General features: G+C 41.1%; 1 pseudogene; it reads left to right on the top strand.

Annotated features, from left to right (window-relative positions):
* Window positions 1–5,698: 5,698 nt before the first annotated feature.
* Window positions 5,699–7,090, top strand: LOC147965949 (uncharacterized; annotated as a pseudogene).
* Window positions 7,091–7,338: the final 248 nt, after the last annotated feature.

The raw sequence follows: 7,338 nt of genomic DNA, 5'->3' as shown, positions 1-7,338 counted from the left end.
CCAGAAAAGAGCTTCGTTGACAGGATGTGAGTGCTGCTTACCTAACCTCCCCGGCAAAGGCGCTAGAAAAGAGCTTGATGTCTACTACGCAACTTTATCTTGTAGACATGTGTTGGGCCTCCAAGCGCAGAGTTTTGTAGGACAATAGCAATTTTCCCTCAAGTTGATGACCTAAGGATTATCAATCCGTGGGAGGTGTAGGATGAAGATGGTCTCTCTCAAACAACCCTACAACCAAATAATAAAAAGTATCTTGTGTCCCCAACACACCAAATACAATGGTAATTTGTATAGGTGCACTAATTCGGCGAAGAGATGGTGATAAAAGTGTAATATTGATGGTAGAAATATATTTTTATAATCTGAATAAATAAAAACAGCAAGGTAGCAAATAGTAAACGGACACAAAAACGGTATGCAATGCTTGAAAATGAAGCCTAGGGTCTCTACTTTCGCTAGTGCAATCTCTCAACGGTGCTAATATAATTGGATCATATAACCACCCCTCAAAGTGCAATGAAGAATCACTCCAAAGTTCCTATCCAGCGGAGAACATAAAAAAGAAATCATTTGTAGGGTATGAAACCACCTCGAAGTTATTCTTTCCGATCGATCTATCCAAGAGTTTGTACTAAAATAACACCAAATAATTTCAGATTCATAATACTCAATCCAACACAAAGAACTTCAAAGTGTGCCCCAAGATTTCTACCGGAGAAACAAAGACAAGAACATGCATCAACCCCTATGCGTAGATTACCCCAATGTCACCTCAGGAATCCGCGAGTTGAGTGCCAAAAAATATATCAAGTGAATCAAAATAATACCCCATTGTCACCACGACTATTCATATGCAAGACATATATAAAGTGCTCTCAAATCCATAAAAGTATTCAATCCGATAAAACAAAATATCAAAGGGAAAACTGAATTCATCACAAGATAGAGAGGGGAAAACACCATATGATCTGACTATATTAACAAAGCCCGTGATACATCAAGATCGTGACATCTCAAGAACACGAGAGAGAGAGAGAGAGAGATTAAACACATAGCTACTGGTACAAACCCTCAGCCCCGAGGGTGGACTACTCCCTCCTCATCGTGGTGGCCGCCGAGATGATGAAGATGGCCACCGGAGATGATTCCCCCGTCTGGCAGGGTGCTAGAACGGTGTCTGGATTGGTTTTCGGTGGCTACAGAGCCTTGCGGTGGCGGAACTTTTGATCTAGATTTATTTCTGATGGTTTCTCTATTTATAGGTTTTTTTGGCGTTGGTTTCACGCTAAGACGGGCCTCGAGGTGAGCACAACCCACTGGGGCAAGCCAGGCCCACCAGGCGCGCCCTGGTGGGTTGTGCCCTCCTCGTGGCTCTTCTGGCCCTCCCACAAAGCTTTGGGGGTCTCTTTTGTTCCAAAAAATCGTCAAAAAGTTTCGGCTCATTTAGAGAACTGTCATTTCTGCACAAAAAACAACACCATGGTAGTTCTGCTGAAAACAGCGTCAGTCCGGGTTAGTTCCATTCAAATCATACCAAAACCATATAAAATTATTGTAAACATGGCATGAATACTTCATAAATTATAGATACGTTGGAGATGTATCAGATCTTAAACTCAAATCACTCGGAGAGGGGTTGCTCAAATCAATCTTCTCAGAAATCTCAAGCGGAGTAGCCAACGGACATTGTTGGAGCGGGGTGGCTATTTATAGCCGCAGCCTTCCCTGATGGAAAAAGACCAAATTGGAGATCGAGAGCAGCCAATGGCCGAATGACGTGAGTCCAACGGTCAGATTTGAGCACAGCGGTAACATTACTTGAGGAACAAGTAATGCTAACTCCTCGGTCTGAGACAAATCTCTCGCAGTGAAGAAGATCACAATCTCTTACTGACAAATATTTGCTCCGAACACAAAGGGATTTCTCTCGCAACTTTCATAGGTTTTGGCTAAGCATCACAGCGGATCTAAGCTTCAAGAGCCTATACCCCTCTTCATAGTACGGAGGTCCTATGACTCAAATAAATGAAGGAACAACAACGAAATGAATACTACATCTTCACTTTGTCTTCAACTTCCATTCACTGCAGTCAATTTCTTCGGACAACCATACCAAAACATATGCTCTGCTTCAGCAGTAAATGTTCGAGGGGATAATTCCTTCGCATACAACTTTTCATCTATATAACTTCATCAGATATAGCGCGTTCTTCTCTGCAATGCAGATATACTTCGGTGAAGTGCTCGAACTTACCACCGAAGACAACATCCTCTTCGGTTCTATATTGACTATTTCTCTCTGTATGCACTAGCAAACAAATAAGTCCATACTTGTTTCTATCAACAATCTCCAAAACACAAGGTAGGCAGATATTTCACCAACAAGGCAGCTCCACAAGGACTAGGTTGTACATGAGGCGAAGATGTATTTTTCTAAGGAAGGATTACCCCGTCCTCTGCATCAAAATGATGCATGTAGCCATACTATTAAACCAAGCAGTCGACAAGTACGTTGTTCAGTACAAGCTCACAAAATGAGTTGAATTGTAATAAAAATAAAAATTGCCACAACCGGCATAAATAGGATAAGATGACTAGACATCTATCCTACTATTGGATCGCCATCCAAACCGGTTGGTATCCCAGGCTACTGTCTCTCACCGGTTTCACTCATCAGCCATATTCTCCTTGGCTTCTGCATGGCTGAGTGACGGCCACATACGGATCCAACCAGTTGCCTTGTATATGACCTGCAAAAAATTTGTAATGGTTTGGCTGTTAAAGATCATATCATTTCCATAGTTCCATATAGCCCAAATTAATGCACAAAATCCGACCCAAATATGCGCCACTATTTTAGGACCCCATTTAGCCACATCCCAATTAACATGGCAATGCTATTAGGAGGACTGCCATGAAAGGCCACATGTAATGTATGCCATAGTAGCTTTGCTAGTGAGCATTTGAGAAACAGATGTTGGATAGTCTCATCTTGATCCCAAAAATAACATCGTCTGCTACCCTCCCAAGTATGTTTCGACAAGTTGTCATTTGTCAAAATAACTTCTTGTGAACAAACCACATAAATACCTTTATCTTTAAAGGCACCTTAACTTTCCAGATATACATAGATTTCACTGAGTAAACCCCCCGAAACAGAAAGTTTATAGTGCACTTTATCTAGCTCATCAGAAAGGTTAACCTCCATCAACCTGGGCACAAGATGTAACCAGCTATCCCATCTGTCCCCCACTAGGCACCATTGATACGTCTCCAACGTATCTATAATTTTTTATTGTTCCATGCTATTATATTATCAATCTTGGATGTTTTATAATCATTTTATAGTCATTTTATATCATTTTTTGGTACTAACCTATTGACATAGTGCCAAGTGTCAGTTGCTATTTTTGCACGTTTTTACATCGCAGGTAATCAATATCAAACGGAGTCCAAACGCAGTGAAACTTTTTATGAATTTTTTTGGACCAGAAGACACCCAATGGGTCGGAGAAGCGCCTGGGGGTGCTCCAAGGGGAGCACAACCCACCAGGGCGCGCCTGGGTGCCCAGGCGCCCTGGTGGGTTGTGCCCACCTCGGGTGCCCCCCGGATCGCCTCTTTGCTTTATAAATACCCCAATATTCTAGAAACCCTAGGGGAGTCGATGAAAATCAATTCCAGCCACCACAGAGTCCAGAACCACCAGATCCAATCTAGACACCATCACAGACGGGTTCACCACTTCCATTGGTGCCTCTCCGGTGATGCGTGAGTAGTTCTTTGTAAACCTTCGGGTCCGTAGTTATTAGCTAGATGGCTTCCTCTCTCTCTCTCGTTTGATTATCAATACAATGGTCTCTTGGAGATCCATATGATGTAACTCTTTTGCGGTGTGTTTGTTGGGATCGAATGAACTTTGAGTTTATGATCAGATCTATCTCTTTTTATCCATGAAATTTATTTGAGTTTCTTTGATATCTTATATGCATGATTGCTTGTAGCCTCGTATTTATTCTCCGATATTTGGGTTTTGTTTGGCCAACTTGATCTATTTATCTTGCAATGGGAAGAGGTGCTTTGTAGTGGGTTCGACCTTATGGTGCTTGATCCCAGTGACAGAAGGGGAACCGCCACGTATGTATCGTTGCTACTAAGGATAAAACGATGGAGTCTATTTCTATGTAAATAGATCTTGTCTACATCATGTCATCGTAATTATTGCATTACTCTGTTTCTCCACGAACTTAATACACTAGATGCATGCTGGATAGCGGTCGATGTGTGGAGTAATAGTAGTAGATGCAGGCAGGAGTCGGTCTACTAATCTTGGACATGATGCCTATATAATGATCATTGCCTGGATATCGTCATGATTATTTGAAGTTCTATCAATTGCCCAACAATAATTGTTTACCCGCTGTTTGCTATTTTTCTCGAGAGAAGCCACTAATGAAACCTACGGCCCCCGGGTCTCTTTCTCATATTATTTGCCTTTGTGATCTATTTTATTTGCCTTTTATTTTCAGATCTATTAAACCAAAAATACAAAAATACCTTGTTGTAATTTATTCTTATTTATTTTATTTGGCGTTCGATCTATCAATCTACTACAATTTATTCACGTCCGTTTGCCAATTTCTAGCGCCATTATCCGAAAGGGATTGACAACCCCTTTAATACGTCCGGTTGCGAGTATTTGTTATTTGTGTGCAAGTGCCATTTACGTATTGTTGCTTGGTTCTCCTACCGGTTCGATAACCTTGGTTTCATCACTTTGTGCTGCATCATCCCTTCCTCTTTGGGGAAATACCGACGTAGCTTCAAGCCGCATCAACCATTGAAACTAAATGTTTATGAGGCGAAGATGTGTGATCAACATTCTCAGCATACAACTCCATAGAGATGACACAAACCATCCCATGGTCAATGACGTTACATCAACTCCATGCCCCTACGGAGCTAGAGACCAATAAGCTACCACACGAAGATCATGATTCAATAGTTGTACATTTTGAGTGATGTTTTGGCAGTCTATTTCAAAATCGACAAAGAAATAGTTATTGGATAGTGGTACGGTGTGATGTTAGTATCCCTCTGTGTCCTTGCATTATTGTCTTGCTCCATTTTTTGGTGATTATTTTAGTTTGGTTAAGGTTTGTGTCTTTCTTAGGAAGGCGAGACAGTGGTGGCTTTCTAAAGATGGAACAAGGTTCTTCCTGCTTAGCCCCCATCTCGGCGGTGCGTATAGCATCGTCGAAGGCATGTGGAGGTGTCTCTCCGGTAGATCTTGCGGAATCCAATCAGTGTTTTTCTTTGGTGGATCTGGCCTTTGTTCGACTGTGTCCGTGTGTCTACGAATTGGATCCTTTCGATCAACGCTTCTCTTCATCGGTGATGGTTGTTTCTAGTGTGCTGGTCCTTTGGGGCCTTAGCACGACGAATTCTCGATTTTCTACTACAACAATGTTTGTCCGACTCCTCTAAGGAAGGTACGATGACGGCAGTGCACCTTCAACTCATGTCAGTTCTTGTCAAGAGGGCATTGGTAGACACAAAGCAGCACGGGTGGCCTCACCGAATCCAGGCCCACTTCACCGCCGGATGAAATGGGTGTGCTGCTGCAACATGATGATTGATCGGACACGACTAGCTGCATAGACCATGGTGCCGAACTCATGGCCGAGCCAAGTGGGGCAGATGCCCAATCTTTTGGCGCTCTCACACGACGTAGCCTTGTGCGCGGGGCTCGTGCTGATTCTCCAAGTCTGGGTGGATCCATTACTGGCTACATAGCTATGAGAGAAATAATAAAACTAAGTGGAGCTATTTCAAGTGATAAGTGCAAGTACAGAAGAAGAGAAAAAGAAGTGCAGTCATATAGGAGTAACAATTTAGAGACTATCATATACCAGTGGCATGTAGAGAAGGCTCACGCTAACACTGGTGGCAGTACCTGTGGCGTGCAGAGAAGGCACATGCCACCACTAACTTGTGCCTGGTAAGGATACTTGGTCCCATAAACTTATGGCATGTGAAAAAGTAGTCACGCACCAATAACCTATTACAGGTGGCATACAAAATATGCCCATGTCGCCACTATTTTTGAAAACAATAGAAGTGGCGTCGATTAAAAATGGTGCGCCACAATTAGGATTGTGTGTAACCATTTCTGCACTAGTGCATATATGTCAAATACTTGCTGGAATATGTTTCTAAATGCCAAATATTTGCTGAAATTTGTTTCTATATATAAATACTTGCTGGAACTAGTTTCTATATGTCAAATACTTGTTGGAATTTGTTTCTATATGTCTCATATAAGCCAAAATGAGTTTATCAATGTCAAATACTAGCTGGAAATAGTTTCTACATGTCAAATACTTGCTGGAATTTGTTTCTACATATCAAATATATGCTGAAATAAGTTTATCAATATCAAATAGTTCGTATATGCCAAAAACTTGGTGGAATTTGTTTCTATATGTGAAATACAACCTGAAATGATTTTCTTTATGTCAAAAAGTTGCTGGAATTTGTTTACTTATGACAAATACTTGTTGTAATACTAGTTGTTGGAGTTGTTTCTTTTTTTCTAGATCCACAAAGAGGATGAGCCTTTTCTCAACAAGACTCGCAAGCACTATAAAGAAATGGCTATCATTCATGGTAATAGTATGGCCACGGGTCAATATACAAAAGGCTCAAATGATCCTCGAGCTACATACTTGAATGCCATTTCAGATAATTAAGCTTCCCACTTGAAGAAGGTAGCAAATCACACAATGGTGGTGATTCTTTGTCTCTCCATCACAAAAGAGCCAAAACTAGACCTAGTGTTGATGACGGGTTGCAATCAACCCTTACGACAGTGGGTGAAAGTCTTGCTATTACCATAGAGAAGAGTGTTAGCACCCACAAAACTCTATGAACAATCTTCCCCTTTTCGGTTTGGATTTCCTTGCCCATTATTTTGCCTACTTGGTTGAGAATCCTAATATTGCATTGGTGTTTCAACTGTTGGAGAACGACCAAAAGAGCATTTGGGTTGTTAGGTATGTGAAGAACACCTTTGCTGAAATAGATGGTTGAAGATTGAAGGCACATGTGGTATTTGCATGACCTCTTTTGATATAACCCAATATTATGAACTTTGGGTTGTATGACTTATTCTTTATGTCAACCAAACTATAAGCTATGGGTTGTATAACTTAGATATGATGTATTGTTTCATGTCTATATCTCACTACTACTAGTTTATTATGTATAGTTTCTACTTGTCTATGATGTTCAACTATGGTGTTGGTTATGATGTTGAACTTTGATTCATATTTTTGAAA

This window comes from Triticum urartu, chromosome 6A, assembly GCF_056163025.1.
Source record: "Triticum urartu cultivar PI428250 chromosome 6A, HENAU_Tu73, whole genome shotgun sequence".
Lineage (NCBI taxonomy): Eukaryota > Viridiplantae > Streptophyta > Magnoliopsida > Poales > Poaceae > Triticum > Triticum urartu.
Note: the sequence above shows the minus strand (reverse complement) of the source record. Positions and strands in the feature narration are given on the sequence as shown.